This window comes from Artemia sp. Qi Xiang Cuo, chromosome 6, assembly GCF_049724085.1.
Source record: "Artemia sp. Qi Xiang Cuo chromosome 6, ASM4972408v1, whole genome shotgun sequence".
In the NCBI taxonomy this organism is placed as follows: domain Eukaryota; kingdom Metazoa; phylum Arthropoda; class Branchiopoda; order Anostraca; family Artemiidae; genus Artemia; species Artemia sp. Qi Xiang Cuo.
Genome location: NC_142799.1, coordinates 15,518,567 through 15,544,810, shown reverse-complemented (window position 1 = coordinate 15,544,810; position 26,244 = coordinate 15,518,567). Strand labels below are relative to the sequence as shown.

At 29.8% G+C, this 26,244-nt stretch overlaps 1 protein-coding gene across 1 annotated transcript in view; it reads right to left on the bottom strand.

Annotated features, from left to right (window-relative positions):
- The window catches only part of LOC148950910 (coatomer subunit gamma-2-like), an 86,133-nt gene that overhangs the window by 14,209 nt on the left and 45,680 nt on the right, over positions 1-26,244 (bottom strand). The gene's annotated exons all lie outside the window — the stretch shown is intronic.

The window sequence follows — 26,244 nt, the reverse complement described above, 5'->3', positions numbered from 1 at the left end:
AGAACTCTAACAAAAACTCTAAGCTAAGACTCAGCTAAAACTCGAAAATATTAACTAAAACTTAACAAAACTATAACTTTAAGTAAAACTCTAGGCTATGACTCTAAGCTAAAACTCTAAATTCTTAACTGTAACTAAACTAAACTTTAACTCTAACTAAAACTCTAAACTAAGACTCTAAGCTAAAATTCTAAACTCTTAACTAAAACTAAATTAAACTAGAACTCCAAATAAAACTAAGCTAAGACTCTAAGCTAAAAACTCTTAACTCTTAACTAAAACTAAACTAAACTAGAACTCTAATTGAAACTCTAAGTCTAAGCTAAAACTCTAAACTAAAACTAAACTAAACTAGAACTTCAACAAAAACTCTAAACTAAGACTCTAAGCTAAAAACACTAAACTCTTAAATAAAAACTAAAATAAACTAGAACTCTAACAAAAACTCTAATCTGAGACTCTAAGCTAAAACTCTAAACTCTTAAGTAAAACTAAACTAAACTAAAACTCTAAGCTAAGTCTCTAAGGTAAAACTCCAAACTCTTAACTATAACTAAACTAAACTAGAACTATAACAAAAACTCTAAGCTAAGACTCTAAGCTAAAACTCTAAACTCTTAACTAAAACTAAACTAAACTAGAACTCTAACAAAACTCTAAGGTAAAACGTCAAACTCTTAACTAAAATTAAACTAAACTAAAACTCTAACAAAAAACTCTAAGCTAAGACTCTAAGCTAAAACTCGAAACTCTTAACTAAAACTTAGCCAAACTAAAACTTTAAGTAAAACTCTAAGCTATGACTCTAAGCTAAAACTCTAAATTCTTAACTGTAACTAAACTAAACTTCAACTCTAACTAAAACTCTAAGCTAAGACTCCAAGCTAAAACTCGAAACTCTTAACTAAAACTTAACCAAACTACAACTTTAAGTAAAATTCTAAGCTATGACTCTAAGCTAAAACTCTAAATTCTGAACTGTAACATAACTAAACTAAACTAAAACTCTGAATAAAACTCTAAGCTAAGACTCTAAGCTAAAAACTCTAAACTCTTAACTAAAACTAAACTAAACTAGAACTCTAACAAAAACTCTAAGCTAAGACTCTAAGCTAAAAAACTCTAAGCTAAGTTTCTAAGGTAAAACTTCAAACTCTTACATATAACTAAGTTGTGTGTGAAAAGAATGGGTACTTCAATTGTAAAATGAGTTTAGAACAGTCACTATGAAAAGAAATTGTCCTAAAATGCCTTTTGAATAGTAATACTTTGCATTAAGCATTCAAAAAGCTTTAAAGTAAACTTGCAGGTGTAATCTATAGGAGTTTAAACTTGTAAAATGGGTTTGGTATAAACATTATGAAAAGAAATTGTTCCGAAATTCCCTTCGAAAAGTATTGCTTGTTGTTGGAGCATTCAAAAAGCTGTAAAGTAAGGTTGTAGGTGTAAAGGATGTGTACTTCAATTTGTAAAATGGGTTTAGGTGGGACATTAAGAAAGGAACTTGTTCTGAAATGTCTTTGAAAAGTATTACTTTATGCTTGAGCATTCAAAAAGTAGTATAGTAAAGTTGTGGGTGAACAGGATGGGTACTTTAACTTGTAAAATGGGTTTAGGATGGACAATAAGACAACAACTAATTCTGAAAAGTTGTAATAGAGCCATAAAAAAAGTATTAAACAATGGGGGCTCCGGGGCCTTTGGGGGCCCGGGGAGGGCCTTTGGGGGTCTGGGGGCCCTTTGGGAGCCCGGGGAACCTTCGGGGACCGGGGGCTTCCTTCGGGGTTGGGGTGGGGGGATCGGAGCCCTTTGGGGTTGGGGCAGGGACCTCACGACACTGTTCAAATGGAACTTGTGTATTATAACGACCACAGAGTTTCACCCTCAAATCCTCTTCTAAAATCCTCTTTTAAAATGTCTCTAACTGTTTCGTCGAAATAATTCCCTAAAATGTCTAAAACGCTTTCGCCCAAATAACCCCTAAACGTAATTTCTGCGTGTTCCTTTTGTTTTTGGCATCCCTGGGCTGTCACATTTGAAATTACTGGGAAACCCTTTCCCGCGCTAATCTCTTCATCTCTAAGATGTTTCTTGGAGAATTGTTTCCGGGGCGAAGTTTATTAATATCTTTGGAGTTCGACCAGTAGAATTGTTTCCGGGGCGAAGTTTATTAATGTCTTGGGTCTATTCCTGGAGAATTGTTTCTGAGCGAAGTTTCTAAATGTCTGACAGATGATGTCATGGTTGATTGATTTGTCAAGAAAGGGGAATTACTTTGTTGTTTCTAAGGGGAATTATTGATTCACAAAAGGGGAATTGAGGTCATTGACCCACTTCGATTACGCAATCATTCTCCCTGGGGTTTCCATTCGCCCCGAGCGTGCACTTGGCCAAACAACAACAACAAATAAATCGACCGGGGAAATTTTGGTCATTGACCCACTTCGATTATGCAATCATTCTCCCTGGGGATTCCATGCCCATATATGGTGTACTATCACGAGTACTAGGGTCCTTTCTACTTGTATCTTCCATACATCCCAAAAATCACTCCACACATTAAAAAATATTTGCACAAAACATAATCTACATGTAGTTTTCACTAATAACTTTAAAATCACAAATTTCTTAAGCTGTGATAAAGATAAAACCCCAGTTACTCGCCAAGGAGGGGTTTATTAAATAACATGTGACTGGCAATTACCATGTTGGCAAAACCCATAAGAATTTGGATTTGGATAAGAATTTGGATTTCTAATAACTCCTTTGATTCTGCTATAGGTAGCTATATTTTTTATAAATCCAGCCAAACAATACTTTTTGAAAAATCCCTTCTCATTAGCAATGATTTAAACATAAAACAGGAGGGTCGGGAATCAACTGAAACTAGATTCAAAATAAATCATAATATTCATTAAATAGGGACTGGGGGAATACTCATTAAATTCTTTTATACATAAATTTAATTAAAAATGATCTAACTAAATATTTGCTAAACCAATAGACAATATTAGACAACCTGTTATAAAAAGGCATTTGAGGCTTGCAGCCGAAAAAGCAAGATTAGCTTTGAAAGCGTTTACGTAATTATTTTTATTTCGTTTGAATGAATTTTATCATCTCACATCACTTTATTTATCAGTCCTGGTTGAACTTCGTTGAAGTAATGATGCTAGGGCTGTTTTAAAAAATTTTTAGTTTTAAAGTTCGCATTTTATTGTAAGTCGGTTTTTTTTTTACATATTTTTGCTTTTGTTGTGCTGAGGACGGTCCTTGGACAAAGGGCCGAAATATTGACTGAATTGAATTCCACCGTCTTACATCTTTAGCAGCAATATCAAACTACGGTTTCAAAACTGATAAAAGAATAAGTGATTATATTTATTTATAAAATTAATAAAAATGTACTGAAATTTATTTGCAAATATAACGGATTAATATGGGGGAAGGAGGTAGTATACTTATTTTCCCATTTTCAAAAGTGCCTACGGTATTGACTTTTTATTTCTTTCTAAGGTTCTGGTCCGAAAAGCTTTAATGTGTAAGGGCGTCCATTAAAAATATATCCCATACATCAGTACATTTTTAATATCCATAGAGGGGATTAATTCATTACGCAAGTATTAACCCCCCCCCCTATATAGAACATCAGAAAGCCAAAGACACTTTAAAAAACAAATGCAAACAGAACAAGATGTTTTTACAAATAAAACAATTTTTATTCAAACTCCCCCCCCCCGAGAAAACGTACCCCTTTATCACCTAAGTGCTTATTTTAATTTGTTTTCACTTGTAACAAATTAGTAATTTGGACGCCCAATCCTTTAACCCCTTTTCTTAAAATTTGAAATTTTGGTATCGAAGTCTTTGGATTACTACTATTTTGTAAGGAAGTTCCTTGTAACTATGAATTGGTAACCCAAATATTTTGTAGGTTTCTATATTTATAGAAAGGATTATTTTCTTACGTAAATCTTTAACCCCCATCCCCCTTCTATAAAAGACAAGAATATGTAAAAAGTGTGAAAAACGACATCGCAAAAGCACAATGCTTTGCTGGCAATTTTTTCCAACTTCAGCCCCCAGACCCTAAAAAAAATGTGTCCATTCATCACTGGAGGGCTTACTTCCATTTCACTTTCGTTTCTAGTAAATTATACATTCAGAGCCCGAATCCTTTCGCCCTGATTTTTAAAATTTTGAGACTTTATTGTGGAGGAGCTTACTTAGACCCTAATTTAAACGTTCATAATGAATTATTGTTCCTAAATGAAGAAGAAAGGACGAAACAACAAGAAAAAAAAAACAAAAATTTTTTCATTTATAATATCCATTAGGGTTAAAAAGAAACAGTCTTTTAACAAAATCATTCAAATGTCTTAACAGAAATCCCAAGTCTTTCCAGGAAAAACTTTTTTTTAGAACATTTATTACAAGTATCTTGTAAACCAAGGTCCTACGGGTAGGGAGGTAGACATAAATTAAATCTTTGAAAACACAAAAAAAGAATGCATTTACTGCTTTAAGAAGAAACACCATGGGCGTCAGTGTCGTTACTAGCCAAAATGTTTGGGGGGGGGGGAGAGCTAGAGATTTTACCGAATGGCTGGTCATGATTACCGACTGTTTTTTGCCAATAATTAGCATAATATCCGTTTTAAATACAATATGTAAAATCACTGCACAAGTTGGTAAAACCGCTGCATTTACCAACCAAGATTTAGTTTTTGGTACTTATCATGTCCCTATTTTAATGCTGTTAATTCAACCAAATGCAAAATTGTGGCATCCTCCGTAAAATCATGTCAGGAGTCGGTAAAACTGCATTAAAAAACACTGCAGAAAAAACATTAAATTTTCAGTAAATCCTAATAATGTAGTGATGATAAGGATCATAAGTGATGATAAGTGATGATTGGAAACTGATAAACGATCATAGTGGTTACAACTTTAAACGTTCATAATGAAGTATTGTTCCTAAATGACGAAGAAAGGACGCAACAACAAGAGAAAAAAAACTTTTCACTTATAATATCCATGAGGGTTAAAAAGAAACAGTCTTAACAAAATCATTCAAATTTCTAAACAGAAATCCCAAGTCTTTCCTGGAAAAACTTCTTTTATAACATTTATTACAAGTATCTTGTAAACCAAGGGCCCTACGGGTAGGGAAGTAGACATAAATTACATCTTTGATATTGAAATTAAACTTGTAAAATAAATCGATAGGTATTAAAGAAGTCTTTAAAAAACTGCAGTTAGAATTAATGGGGGTGGTTAAATCTTCGATGAATATTTCAGAGGTTATTTATTCTAAGCATAATTCTAAGGGGGTTAAATGATTAAATAATATTCACTTAAGCTGAAATAGATTATGAAGCTATTAAAAAAGTAATATCTGAAAAGATATTTTGTTAATCTAAAGAAGAATTAATTATAGTCCCACATTGTTTTCTGTAGAGGGCGACAATCTCCATAGGAAATTGCAATTAAACTTATTCTCCGTGCAAATAATCCTGAGTAAACATAATCAAGGAGGCACACTTGTGCCTCTATAAAGAGGCGACCCACCACAATGTTAAGCGATATCAGGTCCTAGAGGTCGCAGAGAGACGGCGATGATCGAATTCTTTAGCCCAAGCTCCAATTAAGAAATTTGCAAAATTTCATCCTCCTCCGACTTTATCTTCATGGGGTAAACTGGGCCGGAAGTTTGAACCCTCCCACCACAGCCCCCTTTAACGTTGTTCGATTGGGCTGAAATTTAGAGGTTAAGCTTTCCTAGGGCCCGGGAGCTTATCTTCGAAATTTCAGCTCAATCCAATAACTCCTTCCCTGTTTTCAAAAAACCAAATATAGCCACTTAAAATTCATCATCAGTTCTTTTTCTTTTTTCTTAGCCACTCCTACATGCCACAGTTTGCCCCGGAGCCAGTTTAATGAGGACTCATTCGAAGCAGAATTCGACCTGTTAGGGCCTTTTGATATTTTCAGACCGAAAAAAATATCCCCCGAATTTACATTTACGAAAAACCTTGTTTTCCTATAATAGCCCATGTTAATTTTTCCCACCACAACCCCCCTTTAACGTTATCTGATCGGGTTTAAATTTAGAGGATAAACTTTCCTGGGGCCTGGGAGCTTATTCTCGAAATTTCAACTCAATCTGATCACTCCTTCCCTGTTTTCCAAAAACCAAATATAGCCACTTAAAATTCATCATCATCATTTCTTTTTTTTTCTTAGCCACGCCTACAGGCCACAGTTGACAACGGATCCGGTTGAATGAGGACTCATTCGAAGAAGAATTCGACCTCTTAGGGCCTTTTCATATTTTCAGACCGAAAAAATTATCCCCCGAATTTACATTTACGAAAAACCTTGTTTTCCTATATTAGCCCATGTTAATTTTTCCCACCACAACCCCCCTTTAACGTTGTCTGATCGGGCTGAAATTTAGAGGATAAGCTTTCCTGGGGCATGGGAGCTTATCCTCGAAATTTCAGCTCAATCTGATCACTCCTTCCTTGTTTTCCAAAAACCAAATATCACGTTTTGCTTGCGTCAAAAAGATTCCCCTTACTAAAAAACAATTTCAAATAAGTCTCTGTAGTGCAGGGGTGAGACTCCTGGCTGTCAAGCGAAACACCTGAGATGGATTCACCATTGAATAAAATTTTTTATATACTGAATTTAAATTTTAAAAAACGACTCAGTTTCTTTTTTAAATTATTTGAAAAAAAATACGCTGTCTAAAGAGTTAAAGAGGCGGAGTTACAAGGTCGACCCTTAAAACACCCTGTCGAGAAAGAAAAGAATAATACACAATCATCTAACAGTTAGTCAAGCAATAATAAGTAATAAACTGCACAAAAACGTGCAGAAATTATTTGAAAAAAACTACGTTTTCTAAAGAGTTAAAGAGGCTGAGTTACAATGTCGAACCTTAAAACTTACAGGCAGTAGGAGACACAGTTGGGGGGGGGGCTGCCGCCCCCAAAACCTGCTACTTTCGCAGCCGGTAAATAAACAATAAAAGTTTTTTAAAGTGAAAGTGAGGAGTGACATTAAATCTTAAAACGATCAGAAATTATTCCGTATATGAAAGGGGCTGTGCCCTCCTCAACGCCTCGCTCTTTACGCTAAAGTTTGACTTTCTCATAACTCTTTTTTTTAACAATAAAAACTTTAGCGTAAAGAGCGAGGCGTTGAGGAGGGCACAGCCCCTTTCATATACGGAATAATTTCTGATCGTTTTAAGATTTAATGTCGCTCCTTACTTTCACTTTAAAAAACTTTTTTTTTTATTTACAGGCTGCGAAAGCAGGGATTTGGGGGGGCGGCAGCCCCCCAACTGTGCCTCCTAATCCCTGTACGTTTTAAGGTTCGACCTTGTAACTCAGCCTCTTTAACTCTTTAGAAAACGTAGTTTTTTTCAAATAATAATCTTAAGAATCAAGAATCCCAAGAATACAAGCCATATAATTATTATTTTAAGCACAAAACCATTATTTTTTTCTTTCTTTTAGTTTTCTCTTCTCTTTTTGAAAAAACAAAAACAAAATCATTGCGGCATATGATTAATTAAATAACTATATATGAATGAATAATCACAAGAATATAATCCAGATAATTATTATTTTCTGCACAAGAAAATATTTTTTTATTTATTTCAGTTTTCTCTTCTATCTTTTAAAAAAAAAAAAAATAATTTCGGCATATGATTAAATAAATAAATATATATTAATGAATAATAAAAAGAATATAATACGGATAATTATTTTCTGCACAAGAACATCTTTTTTTATTTCTTTCAGTTTTCTCTTCTCTTTTGAAAAAAAAACAAAATCATTGCGGCATATGATTAATTAAATAACTATATATGAATGAATCATCACAAGAATATAATCCAGATAATTATTATTTTCTGCACAAGAACATCTTTTTTTATTTCTTTCAGTTTTCTCTTCTCTTTTTGAAAAAAAACAAAATCATTGCGGCATATGATTAATTAAATAAATATATATTAATTAATAATAACAATAATATAATAAATATAATTATTGTTTTCTTAAAAAGAAAATATTTTTTTTTTAATTTTATTTTTATATTCTATTTTTGAAAAAAAAAACAAAATCATTTAGGCATATGATTCACAAAATAAATATATATTAATGAATAATAAAAATAATATACTCAAGATAATTATTGTTTTCTGCACAAGAACATCTTTTTTTATTTCTTTCAGTTTTCTTCTCTCTTTGAAAAAAAAACAAAATCATTGCGGCATATGATTAACTAAATAACTATATATGAATGAATAATCACAAGAATATAATCCAGATAATTATTATTTTCTGCACAAGAACATCTTTTTTTATTTCTTTCAGTTTTCTCTTCTCTCTTTGAAAAAAAAAACAAAATCATTGCGGCATATGATAAATTAAATAACTATATATGAATGAATAATCACAAGAATATAATCCAGATAATAATTATTTTCTGCACAAGAAAATATTTTTTTATTTCTTTCATTTTTCTCTTCTCTTTGAAAAAAAAAAAAAAAAATCATTGCGGCATATGATTAAATAAATAACTATATATGAATGAATAATCACAAGAATATAATCCAGATAATTATTATTTTCTGCACAAGAACATCTTTTTTTATTTCTTTCAGTTTTCTCTTCTCTCTTTGAAAAAAAAAACAAAATCATTGCGTCATATGATTAAATAAATAACTATATATTAATTAATAAACACAAGAATATAATCCATATAATTATTTTATGCACAAGAAAATCTTTTTTTATTTCTTTCATTTTTCTCTTCTCTTTTTGAAAAAAAAAAAAAAAAATCATTGCGGCATATGATAAATTAAATAACTATATATGAATGAATAATCACAAGAATATAATCCAGATAATTATTATTTTATGCACAAGAACATCTTTTTTTATTTCTTTCGGTTTTCTCTTCTCTTTTTGAAAAAAAACAAAATCATTGCGGCATATGATTAATTAAATAACTGTATATGAATGAATAATCACAAGAATATAATCCAGATAATTATTATTTTCTGCACAAGAACATCTTTTTTTATTTCTTTCAGTTTTCTCTCCTCTCTTTTAAAAAAAAAACAAAATCATTGCTGCATATGATTAACTAAATAACTATCAGAACTATCACAAGAACATCTTTTTTTATTTCTTTAGGTTTTCTCTTCTCTTTTTGAAAAAAAACAAAATCATTGCGGCATATGATTAATTAAATAACTGTATATGAATGAATAATCACAAGAATATAATCCATATAATTATTGTTTTCTGAAAAATAAAATCTTTTTTTTTTTATTTCAGTTTTCTCTTCTCTCTTTTAAAAAAAAAAAAAAATAACTTCGTCAAATTATTCAATAAAAAAATATATATGAATGAATAATCAAAGGAAAATAATCCATATAATTATTTTCTGCACAAGAACATATTTTTTTATTTCTTTCATTTTTCTCTTCTCACTTTGAAAAAAAAAACAAAATCATTGCGGCATATGATTAACTAAATAACTATATATGAATGAATAATCACAAGAATATACTCCAGATAATTATTATTTTCTGCACAAGAACATCTTTTTTTATTTCTTTCAGTTTTCTCTTCTCTATTTGAAAAAAAAAAAAAAATAATTGCGGCATATGATAAATTAAATAAATATATATTAATGAATAATAAAAAGAATATAATCCAGATAATTATTATTTTCTGCACAAGAACATCTTTTTTTATTTCTTTCAGTTTTCTCTTCTCTTTTTGAAAAAAAAACAAAATCATTGCGGCATATTATTAAATAAATAACTATATATTAATTAATAATAAAAAGAATATAATCCATATAATTATTATTTTCTGAAAAAGAAAAACTTTTTTATTTCTTTCATTTGTCTATTAACTTTTTGAAAAAAAAAACAAAATCATTTAGGAATATGATTAAATAAATAAATAAAACTTAATTAATCATAAAAGTAATATAAAAAATATAATAATTATATTATTAAAAAAAAAATCTTTTTTATTTCTTTCAGTTTTCTATTATCTTTTTGAAAAAAAACAAAATCATTGCGGCATATGATTAATTAAACAAATATATATGAATTAATAATAACAAGAATATAATCCAGATAATTATTATTTTCTGCACAAGAACATCTTTTTTTATTTCTTTTAGTTTTCTCTTCTATTTTTGAAAAAAAAACAAAATCATTGCGGAATATTATTAACTAAATAAAAATATATTAATTAATAATAACAAGATTATAATCCAGATAATTATTTTATGCACAAGAAAATATTTTTTTATTTCTTTAAGTTTTCTCTTCTTTCTTTGAAAAAAAAAACAAAATCATTGCGGCATATGATAAATTAAATAACTATATATGAATGAATAATCACAATAATATAATCCAGATAATTATTATTTTCTGCACAAGAAAATATTTTTTTATTTATTTCATTTTTCTCTTCTCTTTTTTAAAAAAAAAAAAAAATAATTGCGGCATATGATTAAATAAATAACAATATATGAATGAATAATCACAAGAATATAATCCAGATAATTATTTTCTGCACAAGAACATCTTTTTTTATTTCTTTCAGTTTTCTCTTCTCTTTTTGAAAAAAAAAAAAAATAATTGCGGCATATTATAAATTAAATAACTATAAATTAATGAATAATAACAATAATATAATAAAGATAATTATTATTTTCTGCACAAGAACATCTTTTTTTATTTCTTTCAGTTTTCTCTTATCTTTTTTAAAAAAAAAAAAATCATTGCGGCATATTATTAATTAAATAACTATATATGAATGAATAATCACAAGAATATTATCCAGATAATTATTATTTTCTGCAAAAAAACATATTTTTTTATTTATTTCAGTTTTCTCTTCTCTATTTTAAAAAAAACAACAAAATAACTGCGGCATATGATTAACTAAATAACTATATATGAATGAATAATAACAAGAATATAATCCGGATAATTATTTTATGCACAAGAACATCTTTTTTTATTTCTTTCAGTTTTCTCTTCTCTTTTTGAAAAAAAAACAAAATCATTTCGGCATATGATAAATTAAATAACTATATATGAATTAATAATCAAAAGAATATAATCCATATAATTATTATTTTATGCAAAATAACATATTTTTTATTTATTTCATTTTTCTATTATCTTTTTTAAAAAAAAAACAAAATCATTGCGGCATATGATAAATTAAATAACTATATATGAATGAATAATCACAAGAATATAATCCAGATAATTATTATTTTCTGCACAAGAACATCTTTTTTTATTTCTTTCATTTTTCTCTTCTCTTTTTGAAAAAAAAAAAAATCATTGCGGCATATGATTAATTAAATAACTATATATGAATGAATAATCACAAGAATACAATACAGATAATTAATATTTTATGCCTAAAAACATTTTTTTTATTTCTTTCAGTTTTCTCTCCTCTTTGTAAAAAAGGCGAATTATTGTGGCAAAAAGACTAATTAAATAACTATATATGAATAAATAATAACAAGAATTTAATCGAGATAATTATTATTTTCTGCACAAGAACATCTTTTTTTATTTCTTTCAGTTTTCTCTTCTGTTTTTTAAAAAAAAAAATCATTGCGGCATATGATAAATTAAATAACTATATATGAATGAATAATCACAAGAATATAATCCAGATAATAATTATTTTCTGCACAAGAACATCTTTTTTTATTTCTTTCAGTTTTCTCTTCTCTTTTTTAAAAAAAAAAAAAATAATTGCGGCATATGATTAATTAAATAACTATATATGAATGAATAATCACAAGAATATAATCCAGATAATTATTATTTTCTGCACAAGAACATCTTTTTTTATTTATTTTAGTTTTCTCTTCTCTATTTTAAAAAAAAAAAAAATCATTGCGGCATATGATTAAATAAATAACTATATATTAATTAATAATCACAATAATATAATCCATATAATTATTTTATGCACAAGAACATCTTTTTTTATTTATTTCAGTTTTCTATTCTCTTTTTTAAAAAAAAAAAAAAATAATTGCGGCATATGATAAATTAAATAACTATATATGAATGAATCATCACAAGAATATAATCCAGATAATTATTATTTTCTGCACAATAACATCTTTTTTATTTCTTTCAGTTTTCTATTCTCTTTTTGAAAAAAAACAAAATCATTGCGGCATATTATAAACTAAATAACTATATATGAATGAATAATAACAATAATAAGATACTGATAATTATTATTTTCTTCACAATAACATCTTTTTTTATTTATTTCAGTTTTCTCTTCTCTCTTTGAAAAAAAAAACAAAATCCTTGCGGCATATGATTAACAAAATAACTATATATGAATGAATAATCACAAGAATATAATCCAGATAATTATTTTCTGCACAAGGACATCTTTTTTTATTTCTTTCAGTTTTCTCTTCTCTTTTTGAAACAAAAAACAAAATCATTGCGGCATATGATTAATTAAATAACTATATATGAATGAATAATAACAATAATATAATCAAGATAATTATTATTTTATGCACAAGAACATCTTTTTTTATTTCTTTCAGTTTTCTCTTCTCTCTTTGAAAAAAAAAAAAAATCATTGCGGCATATTATTAAATAAATAAATATATATTAATTAATAATAACAATAATATAATCCATATAATTATTTTATGCACAAGAACATATTTTTTTATTTCTTTCAGTTTTCTCTTCTCTCTTTGAAAAAAAAACAAAATAATTGCGGCATATGATAAATTAAATAACTATATATGAATGAATAATCACAAGAATATAATCCAGATAATTATTTTCTGCACAATGAAATCTTTTTTTTATTTCTTTCATTTTTCTCTTCTCTTTTTGAAACAAAAAACAAAATCATTGCGGCATATGATTAATTAAATAACTATATATGAATGAAGAATAAAAAGAATATAATCAATATAATTATTATTTTCTGCACAAGAAAATATTTTTTTATTTATTTCATTTTTCTCTTCTCTCTTTGAAAAAAAAACAAAATCACTGCGTCATATGATTAAATAAATAAATATATATTAATTAATAATAACAATAATATAATCCATATTATTATTTTATGCACAACAACATATTTTTTTATTTCTTTAATTTTTATCTTATTTTTTTGAAAAAAAAAACAAAATCATTGCGGAATATTAAAAAATAAATAACTATATATTAATGAATAATAACAAGAATATAATCCAGATAATTATTATTTTATGCACAAGAACATCTTTTTTTATTTATTTCAGTTTTCTCTTCTCTTTTTGAAAAAAACAAAATCATTGCGGCATATTATAAACTAAACAACTATAAATTAAGTAAAAATCACAAGAATATGCTCCAGATAATTATTGTTTTCTGCACAAGAACATCTTTTTTATTTCTTTCATTTTTCTCTTCTATTTTTGAAAAAAAAACAAAATCATTTAGGCATATGATTAACTAAATAACTATATATTAATGAATAATAACAAGAATATAATCCAGATAATTATTATTTTATGCACAAGAACATCTTTTTTTATTTCTTTCAGTTTTCTCTTCTCTTTTTGAAAAAAAACAAAATCATTGAGGCATATGATTAATTAAATAACTATATATGAATGAATAATCACAAGAATATACTCCAGATAATTATTATTTTCTGCACAAGAACATCTTTTTTTATTTCTTTCAGTTTTCTCTTCTCTCTTTGAAAAAAAAAAACAAAATAATTGCGGAAAATTAAAAACTAAATAAATATATATTAATTAATAATCACAAGAATATAATCAATATAATTATTTTATGAACAATAACATATTTTTTTATTTCTTTCATTTTTCTCTTATCTTTTTGAAAAAAAAAACAAAATCATTGCGGCATATGATAAATTAAATAACTATATATGAATGAATAATCACAAGAATATAATCCAGATAATTGATATTTTCTGCACAAGAACATCTTTTTTTATTTCTTTCAGTTTTCTCTTCTCTTTTTGAAAAAAAACAAAATAATTGAGGCATATGATTAATTAAATAAATATATATGAATGAATAATAAAAAGAATATAATACAGATAATTATTATTTTCTGCACAAGAACATCTTTTTTTATTTATTTAAGTTTTCTCTTCTCTCTTTGAAAAAAAAAAACAAAATCACTGAGGAATATGATTAAATAAATAAATATATATTAATTAATAATAACAATAATATAATCAAGATAATTATTTTATTCAAAACAACATCTTTTTTTATTTCTTTAATTTTTCTATTCTATTTTTGAAAAAAAAAAACAAAATCATTGCGGCATATGATAAATTAAATAAATATATATTAATTAATAATAAAAATAATATAATCCAGATAATTATTATTTTATGCACAAGAAAATCTTTTTTTATTTCTTTAAGTTTTCTCTTCTCTTTTGAAAAAAAACAAAATCATTGCGGCATATGATTAACTAAACAACTATATATGAATGAAAAATCACAATAATATAATCCATATAATTATTGTTTTCTGCAAAATAAAATATTTTTTTATTTCTTTAATTTTTCTCTTCTATCTTTTAAAAAAAACAACAAAATCCCTGCCGCATATGATTCAATAAATAAATATATATGAATGAATAATCACAAGAATATAATCCAGATAATTATTTTCTGCACAAGAACATATTTTTTTATTTCTTTCAGTTTTCTCTTCTATTTTTGAAAAAAAAAAACAAAATCATTGCGGCATATGATAAATTAAATAACTATATATGAATGAATAATCACAAGAATATAATCCAGATAATTATTATTTTCTGCACAAGAACATATTTTTTTATTTCTTTCAGTTTTCTCTTCTCTTTTTTAAAAAAAACAAAATCATTGCGGCATATGATTAATTAAATAACTATATATGAATGAATAATCACAATAATATAATCCAGATAATTATTATTTTATGCAAAATAAAATATTTTTTTATTTCTTTCAGTTTTATATTCTCTCTTTGAAAAAAAAACAAAATCATTGCGGCATATGATTAAATAAATAACTATATATGAATGAATAATCACAAGAATATAATCCAGATAATTATTATTTTCTGCGCAATAACATATTTTTTTTTTTCTTTCAGTTTTATAGAAAATTTTTGAAAAAAAAAAAAATCATTGAGTCATATTATTAATTAAACAAATGTATATGAATTAATAATCACAAGAATACGATACAGATAATTATTGTTTTCTGAACAAAAACATATTTTTTTATTTATTTCAGTTTTATCTTCTCTTTTTTAAAAAAAACAACAAAATAATTGAGTAATATAATTAACTAAATAAATATATATTAATTAATAATAACAATAATATAATAAAGATAATTATTTTATTCACAAGAACAACTTTTTTTATTTCTTTCAGTTTTCTCTTCTCTTTTTGAAAAAAAAAACAAAATAATTGCGGCATATGATAAATTAAATAAATATATATGAATTAATAATCAAAATAATATAATCCATATAATAATTATTTTCTGAACAATAACATCTTTTTTTATTTCTTTCAGTTTTCTCTTCTCTTTTTTAAAAAAAAAAAAAATCATTGCGGCATATTATTAATTAAATAAATATATATGAATGAATAATCACAATAATATAATACAGATAATTATTATTTTCTGCACAATAAAATCTTTTTTTATTTATTTAAGTTTTCTCTTCTATTTTTGAAAAAAAAACAAAATCATTGAGGCATATTATTAATTAAATAACTATATATGAATGAATAATCACAATAATACAATCCAGATAATTATTATTTTATGCAAAATAAAATATTTTTTTTATTTATTTCAGTTTTCTCTTATCTTTTTTAAAAAAAAAAAAAAATAATTGAGGAATATTATTAATTAAATAACTATATATTAATGAATAATAAAAATAATAAAAACAAGATAATTATTATTTTATGCAAAATAACATCTTTTTTTTATTTATTTCATTTTTCTCTTATCTTTTTTAAAAAAAAAAAAAAATAATAGCGTAATATGATTAATTAAATAACTATATATTAATTAAAAATAAAAATAATAAAATACAGATAATTATTATTTTATTAACAATAAAATATTTTTTTTATTTATTTAATTTTTCTCTTCTCTTTTTTAAAAAAAACAAACTCATTGCGGCATATGATTAATTAAATAACTATATATGAATGAATAATCACAAGAATATAATCCAGATAATTATTATTTTCTGCACAAGAACATCTTTTTTTATTTCTTTCAGTTTTCTCTTCTCTTTTTGAAAAAAAACAAAATCATTGCGGCATATGATTAATTAAATAACTATATATGAATCAATAATCACAAGAATACAATCCAGATAATTATTATTTTCTGCACAATAACATATTTTTTTTATTTCTTTCAGTTTTCTCTTCTATTTTTGAAAAAAAACAAAATCATTGCGGCATATGATTAATTAAATAACTATATATGAATGAATAATCACAAGAATATAATCCAGATAATTATTATTTTCTGCACAAGAACATCTTTTTTTATTTCTTTCAGTTTTCTCTTCTCTTTGAAAAAAAAAAAAAAATCATTGCGGCATATTATTAAATAAATAAATATATATGAAGTAATAATAACAATAATATAATCAAGATAATTATTATTTTCTGCAAAAGAAAATCTTTTTTTTATTTCTTTCATTTGTATCTTATCTTTTTGAAAAAAAAAACAAAATCATTGCTTAATAATATAAATTAAAAAAATATATATTAATTAAAAATAAAAATAATACAATACAGATAATTATTATTTTATTAACAATAACATCTTTTTTTTATTTCTTTCAGTTTACTCTTCTCTTTTTGAAAAAAAACAAAATCATTGCGGCATATGATTAATTAAATAACTATATATGAATTAATAATAACAATAATATAATCCATATAATTATTATTTTATGCACAAGAACATCTTTTTTTATTTATTTAATTTTTCTCTTATATATTTGAAAAAAAAAAACAAAATCATTTCTTAATATTATTAATTAAATAAATATATATTACTTAATAATAACAAGAATATAATCCAGATAATTATTATTTTCTGCACAAGAACATCTTTTTTTATTTCTTTCAGTTTTCTCTTCTCTTTTTGAAAAAAAACAAAATCATTGCGGCATATGATTAATTAAATAACTGTATATTAATGAATAATCACAATAATATAATCAATATAATTATTATTTTCTGCACAAGAACATCTTTTTTTATTTCTTTCAGTTTTCTCTTCTCTTTTTGAAAAAAAAAAAAAATCATTGCGGCATATGATTAATTAAATAACTATATATGAATGAATAATCACAAGAATATAATCCAGATAATTATTATTTTCTGCACAAGAACATGTTTTTTTTATTTCTTTCAGTTTTCTCTTCTCTTTTTGTAAAAAAAAAAAACAAAATCATTGCGGTATGTGATTAATTAAATAAAGCATCTTTTATTGACTTTATTAAGATTAGAATTTCTGATCCTTTTATTATTTAGTCTTCTTATGTATTCAAACATTATAAGAATAATGAATGCATTCACTTTCCATAGAATTACACTTTGCAAAGGAGCTCTAGGGTTGTCAGTCTTAGTCTTTACTATATATGAATGAATAATCACAAGAATACAATACAGATAATTAATATTTTATGCCTAAAAACATTTTTTTTATTTCTTTCAGTTTTCTCTCCTCTTTGTAAAAAAGGCGAATTATTGTGGCAAAAAGACTAATTAAATAACTATATATGAATAAATAATAACAAGAATTTAATCGAGATAATTATTATTTTCTGCACAAGAACATCTTTTTTTATTTCTTTCAGTTTTCTCTTCTATTTTTGAAAAAAAAACAAAATCATTGCGGCATATGATTAAATAAATAACTATATATGAATGAATAATCACAATAATATAATACAGATAATTATTATTTTATGCACAAGAACATCTTTTTTTATTTCTTTCAGTTTTCTCTTCTCTTTTTGAAAAAAAAACAAAATCATTGCGGCATATGATTAAATAAATAACTATATATTAATGAATAATCACAATAATACAATACAGATAATTATTATTTTATGCACAATAAAATGTTTTTTTTATTTATTTCAGTTTTCTCTTCTCTTTTTGTAAAAAAAAAACAAAATCATTGCGGCATGTGATTAATTAAATAAAGCATCTTTTATTGACTTTATTAAGATTAGAATTTCTGATCCTTTTATTATTTAGTCTTCTTATGTATTCAAACATTATAAGAATAATGAATGCATTCACTTTCCTTAGAATTACACTTTGCAAAGGAGCTCTAGGGTTGTCAGTCTTAGTCTTTACTATATATGAATGAATAATCACAAGAATACAATACAGATAATTAATATTTTATGCCTAAAAACATTTTTTTTATTTCTTTCAGTTTTCTCTCCTCTTTGTAAAAAAGAAGAATTATTGTGGCAAAAAGACTAATTAAATAACTATATATGAATAAATAATAACAAGAATTTAATCGAGATAATTATTATTTTCTGCACAAGAACCAATATTTTTATATTTCTTTCAGATTTCTACTCTTTTTGTAAAAAAAAATCATTTCGGAATTTGATTAATTAAATAACGAAACTACAAATTTAGATTGTTTGCGAATGCCCATTGCCAAATTCTAAAAACTTTCTATGAATGGAAGCGTGTAGTTAGCTCTTCAAAGTAAGATGGTAAATATGTTGATGATATAAGACAGCATTGCCAGATCAGGGAACGTTCTTGAATATTTTCTACAATTAATTATGCTGTTCATGCTCGGATTTCGTTTCTTGTCTTTATATTTGACCCATAAATTGATACAATTAATGTTATTCCTGTATCTATAGAGGGCACTATAGCGTATTTTAAGTAGTTAAAAGCCGTGTCTTCTAATATTAATAACATTTGCAATCAGTATTTGAATGCATTTTCCAATGAGATTGTAAGACATCTATTATAGTCTTTTTTTCAGATATGTCTTTGTAGTTCCCCCTTCCCAGATAGCTTCAATGTTGTTTCGGTTGTATGGTCTCAAAGCGTGAAACGAATCCTAATAGCATACTCCGAGTCGATGATTAGTGATTGTAATATTGCTTATCACTTACGATACGATACGAATTTATTATGTCAAATAACAAGAATTGAATGAGACACAATATAATTCAAATAACCACTTCCTTGTCACTTACTTATTAAAATGAGACACAAAATACTGTCGAAAAGACAAGCTGTATCGGTTGGTAGCCACGGGCTTACAAGGCTTGAGTTTATTCTGGTGCCTTGTATTACACCCTGCTCTTGCCGGTTCAGGGAGCAAATCTCGATGCCTGCTTGACTCCAAAAGCTTCTGTTAAAGACTTGGAACAAGTGCAGTTTTCCTAGCTAATATGAATATCAAAAATCATTCTATAAACTCGTATAAATACTCTAACCAATGGTGGGTGTGAAAATCGGTAAAAACATTCAAGTTATTACCAGAACCTTTTGCTCTCAATCAAAGTAACTGGAATAAGTATCTCCCAGAAATTCAGCTCACAATCAACACTGGTAATGGTAGGCGAATGGAGTTCGTCCGGAATGATGCAGACCTTGTCTGCTGACCACGTGCCTCTGGATATGGGGTCATCCCCTAACTAAACACTCTGATCAGGGTGGCTCCAACCTCATGTGGTGGGTGGAGCCCACCCCGGGAAAATCAGTATCTAGGTTAAACCTAGCTCTAATCAGATTCTAGGCCTAGGGTCGGTTGGGCTTGTGACCCTCCACCTGAAAATCAAGTGCTACGCAAAGTGACTACATAGCCTCAGATCCGGACCTCCTTTTAAGATCTCGACCTACGCGCGTCAACGGACATGCTGACGACGTCAGAAAAACTGACAGACTGAACCTTCTAGACCAAAGGGGGCTTTGAATAGCCACCTGGAATGTTTTGACCCTGAATGCACCTGCATCAAAGAACCTACTTTCTCAAGAACTTCGTAAGAATAAAGTGGCGATTGCAAGTCTCACAGAAACCCGTCTTACTGGAAGTGGAGAAGAGCGAATAGGCGATAATCACTCGTTAGTCTGGTCTGGAGGGAGCATGAGAAGAAATGGTATTGGCCTCGCGCTAAACGGCCTTGCAAGAAAGGCCTTACTCTTGCACGAAGCTGTATCAGACAGAATAATGAAGGCCCGCTTTGGGCACAAGCATGGCAAGATGACAATTTTTGTATGCTATTCCCCGACCAATGATTTTGACGACGTAATCAAGGAAGAGTTCTAATCTGCTCTGTCCAGATGTCTGTCAACAGTTTCTCCCTACGATAGCACTGCTTTTCTCGGTGACTTCAATGCTACAGTGCGAGATGATATGGGTGTTTGGCGTGGCACAATTGGACCTGTATCCCCCGACCCACTGAACGATAACGGCCTTCTCCTACTCGAATTGTGCCGATCCCATGAACTTGTGATCGCAAACACCTACTTTCAACGTAAGACTATCCACCAGTACACGTGGTATAGTAACGACGGTCGCACAAAGAAGATGATTGACTACGTCATTATTTCTAAACGCTGGAGATCATCGCTGAAGAACTGCAGAACTTACAGATCAGCAGAGCTCGGAAATGCAGATCACAGGCTTGTGTGTGCTGATGTCCAGCTTCGCCTCCATGCACAGCGATCGGAAAGAAAACCAGTAGCAGCGGATATTGGGAAACTAAAGGAGCCATATACTCGCCAGAAGTATAGTGTTGAGATATCAAATCGCTTTGAGCTCCTGGGCACACTCAACAACAGCGAAGACGCCTGGAAGTATTTTAAATCACAGACCAGCGAAGCAGCACAGCTGGTGCTTGGCAAGCGGAGTTTCCCGAAGAAATCGTGGCTAACTGACGAAACACTGCAGGTCATAGAGCAAAGGCGGAGGGCAAGACTTCCTGGGGACATGGCCACCTATCGAAGGCTCAATGGAGTGCGGAACAGACTTATTCACCGAGACCAAACTCAGTTTGTTGCAAGGAAAGCCGATGAAATCGACCTAGCAGCAAAAAAGAAAGACATTGGTAGCCTGTTCAAGCACCTCCGCAATCTCACAGAAAATAAAACACCAGCATTGGGACCCGTCCTATCCAGGGATGGGACACTTCTCTCTGATGAGGGTTCTTGTCTCGAGCGGTGGAAGGACCACTTCTGCTCACTCCTGAACAACACTAGCACGTCTATGCCTCCTACTGATAGTCCCAGCCAACCTGGCAGTCCAAGATACGAAACAGATGCTCCTCCAGACGAGCCTTTCAGCCCATCAGAAATTGGAAATGCAGTAAAAAGGCTCAAGAACAATAAAGCTGCCGGTATCTGTGGCCTGAGTGCGGAGCTGCTAATATATGCAGGTCCTGTTATGCTCCTGTTTCTCCACACCTTGTTCTCTACAATCTGGCAAACCGAGATAATTCCCGAAGATTGGCGGAAGGGTGTAATTATCCCTTTATGGAAGAGGAAAGGTTCTAGAAGCGACTGCTTGAACTACCGTGGAATAACCCTACTGTCTGTCCCGGGAAAACTTTTCTCAATGGTCCTGTTAGATCGATGTCGAAATATCATTCGGAAAATCCAGTGACCGGAGCAAGCTGGTTTCATGTCGGGCCGTTCAACCGTTGAACAGAGTTTTACGATCCAGCAAATCGTAGAAAAACCCACGGATTTCCAACAAAAAGGATTTTTTACCTTCGTCGACTTCTGTGCTGCGTTCGACTCAGTGGACCAAGAAGCTCTTTGGCGGATTCTAGAATCGACAGGCCTCCCCGAGAAATACTGCAGACTCTTCAAAGCTCTACACCTTGGGACGGAGAGCTGTGTTCAAGTGAACGGCCGCCGCAGCCCGTTCTTCCAAATCACGACAGGAGTGCGTCAAGGATGTGCAGTTGCCCCAGAGCTCTTCAATGTCATCATAGACTACGTTATGACAAGGACTACTTCACGTCTCATCTTTGGACTCAAGTTTGGAGATCGTGTCATTACAGATGCTGATTTTGCCAATGACTTGGCCATTCTGGCGGACTCCATGGAGCAGTTGCTGGAAGCGCTTCGAATCCTACGAGAAGAGGCTGCAAAAGTAGGACTGCAGATAAAGTGGACTAAAACGAAAATTATGGCCATTGACCCATCCTCTCCTGCTGCCAATCCTTCAGTTAGCCTGGATAGCACCACTAGCATCGAAGTCGTCCAAAGGTTCACCTACCTGGGCTCCATAATTTCTTCAGATGGCTCGCTTCTTTCTGAACTACAAGCGAGAATATCCAAAGCGTCTTCTGCCATGGGCAGACTGAACCGTCACCTCTGGCGAAAACCGAACATCAGTCACACAACGAAGCTGCGGATTTTCAACGCCCTCGTCAGCTCTGTGATGGTCTATGGAGCTGAGACGTGGCAAGCTTCAGCCGCAACCCTCAAGGCAATTGATGTCTTTCAGTCGAAGAGCCTGAGGAGGATCGAAGGTCTACGATGGTTCAACTTTGTCAGCAATGAGAAGCTGCTGCAGCTCGCCAAGCAGTCTCGGTTTTCGACCCAAGCAGCCGAGCGAACACTACGATGGTTCGGACACCTACTTCGAATGCCTCCACACATACCTGCGAAAACGATCCACGACTTCGACCCTGTCAAAGCCGGTTGGAAGTGACCTCTCGGCCGACCAAAAAAACGATAGTCTGATAGCCTGTCTTAGTTCCTGGCGATGGAAAATATCAGGTTGAGCGATGTGCAAACGCTTGCCATTGACCAAAGGGGATGAAAGAAACAGACACCACTCTCTACACCTAGTAGTGCTCAGCGGGACACATAAATCAAGAAAGTAAGTCAGTCAATTTCCAAAAGGGCAAAATTCCAACCCGACCAACTTATTTTTGGCAGAATACCGACTATATTTCTCGACTTGTAGTTAAACCGTTCAAATATAACCGAACATAGTCGATATGATGATTATATAGTTACTTCAATTGATGACTGTTTTTAATTCATCCAATTTGCACTAGAGAGATGGAAAAGTCACGTGAAGAACGATTCCTGTTCATTAGGAACAGTTTCTTGTAATATTAGCAAGAGTAAGTTTTATTACCACTTTTTACTGATTCAGTTTATTACGCCGCCATCAATGACGTCAATTGGGGGAGGGGAAGGAGAATCAGAGGGCATTTGAAATTTAAAAAAAAATGCCTTTTTTCAGGGAGTATTTTCATTGAAAAGTGTTTTTTTTGTATTTTCGCGGCAAAAAGTGAAAAACGACATAATTGCCCCCCCAGCCCAAAATTTTACCCCTTTGGGCTGGAAATTTTGAAAATTTTTACAGAAAAACATTTAACCCCTTTAAGTTTTCGTGAATCTGACGCCACTAGATGCTAATCAGCTTTTTAAAGAAAGTATTAATTGCCAATAAGTTCATCGAGCCCTTTCAGTTCTTCTAAGAGAAGCCGATGCCAAGGGGTCTTGCACACATGTGCAGTTGATGTTTCAAAAGCTTGTGATAGTATTGTATATACTATCACAGATAGTATATACAGATAGGTTAGCATATACAGATAGTATATGTATATACTATCACTCTGTGCAGCGTTATGGCATTGTTCAAATAAAACTTATTTTTAACTTGATTATCGTTGTAAATTCATTCTTTGTTTTTCTTTCCATTCTTAAACCAATGTTATATATACCTTTTGCATTATTACAGCCCACTGTATATACATTTATATAAATTTATGTGCAGTGTTAGTGTTACAGCCATACCAATTATTCTCCTTTCCTTTTTTATTCTTTAATAATAATTTCTGGTCGCTTTGAGTTTGAGTTATTATAGGCTTCTATTTCTACTGATCTTAAGTTTAATATGGCCTTTACTTTTCTTTTAAAAAAAAAACTTTCTTTTTCGTAATATATATATATATATATATTTATATATATATATATATATATATATATATATATATATATATATATATATATATATATATATATATATATATATATATATATATATATATATATATATATATATATATATATATATATATATATATATATATATATATATATATATATATATATATATATATATATATATATATATATATATATATATATATATATATATATATATATATATATATATATATATATATATATATATATATATCGGCGCGTACAAACAGCTCCTCTCATTTGATCTGCCATCAGCGATCAAATTACCCTGGAACACTTATTCTGGCAGAAACTTTCTCAAAATGCTTCGAGACTTCGAAACCTACTTGTAATCAGAGGCAACGCTATAGCGTTGCCTATAGTAAAAGCCATACGGCTCCAATGTTTTATTATTATTAATTTTTTTTTCCCAGAGGCACTTCCTATGGAAGGAGTAGTAGAAACTTCAAAGGGGGGGGGGTCATTCGAACTGAAATCGAGAGTTCTAGTGCCCTTTTAAAGGGTTAAAAGTGATTGGAGGGCAACAAGCCCCCCCCCCCCCGCCCTTCCTTCCCCCAAACACATCCAATCAAAATTTTGAGATAATCATTTTGTTTAGCGTAGTTGATTCCAGATAGAAAATATGTTTTTGAGGAGGAAACTCCCCCACAACCGTCAGGGCAAGGGTTTTAAGTTATGCCAGGGGACTATATAAAAACGATGTTGGCACAGTGTATTATTTATTATTTTTTTCCTTTAGAGCGGGGCACTTCGTATCGAAGAAGTTGTCGTAGAAACTTTGAAAAGGGCTCATTCAATTGGAAATCGGAGTGGCTTGTGCCCTTTTGAACAGTCGAAAGGGATGGGAAGGCGACTAAAACCCCTTCCACGCCCACCATTTCCCGAAACACATCCAATCAAAATTTTGAGACAACCATTTTGTTCAGCGTAGCAGATTTCCAGATAGAAATTATGTTTTTGAGGAGAACACTCCCCCACAGCCTTCAGGGCAAGGGTTGTAAGTTATGCCCTGGGGGCACATAAGGTTTTTATAGAAGGCATCGTTGTAGAAACTTCAAAAAAGGCTCATTCGACTGGAAATTCAAAGATCTAGTGCCTTTTTAATATTCAAAAGTGATTGGAGGGCAACTAACCCTTTTATCATGCCCACCTTTTCCCCAAACACATCCGATCAAAATTTTGAGATATCCATTTTGTTCAACGTAGTTTTAAGTTTTGAAAAGTAGGTCTTTGAGGATGACAACCCCCTCCACAGCCCTCACGGCAAGCGTTGTAAGTTATACCCAGGGGGCATATAAGGTTTTGTATAGACAGCGTTGTCGTAGAAACTTCAGAAAGGGCTCATTCAATTGGAAAATTAAATGGCTATTTTCTTTTTTAACAGTCGAAAGTGATTCTAAGGCAACTGGCACCCCTTCCAATGATTCTAAGGCAACTGACACCCCTTCCACGCCCACCATTTCCCCAAACACTTCCAATCAAAATTTTTATATAGCCATTTTGTTCAACGTAGTTGAAAGTTCAGGAAATTATATGTTTGAGCAGGACACTCCCCCCCCCCCACAGTCTTCAGGGGCAAGGGTAATAAGTTATGTCCTGGGGGTATATATGGTTTGTATGGAAGGAATGCTCGTATAAATTTCAGAGAGGGCATATTTAATAGGAAATTGAAAGTTCTAATTAATTCTTTTAGTGCCAATAGATATCGGTGGGAAATCGGCTCCCCCCCCCCCAAAAAAAAAAAACTCCTTTTCCCCAAATGCATCCAATAAAAATTTTAAGATAGCTATTTTGTTAAAAATAGTTCAAAGAAAACAAAAATTTCGGTGTCGACACAACCCCCCAGGGCCTAGGGAAAGGCGTTGTAGGTTATGCCCTCGGGGCATATACGGGTCTTATGGAAGGGATGCTCGTATTAACTTCAAAGAGGGCTGATTTGATTGGAAATTGGAAGTTCTAGTTCACTTTTTAATTGAAAGGCACCTAGCCCCCCCCCCCCTACACGCCCTTTTTTCCTCAAACCCATCCGACAAGAACTTTGAGATAGCTTTTTTTAAGTTCTAAGACCATATAACAAAAACTCAGGGGTTGACACAGCCCCCCAGGGCCCGAGG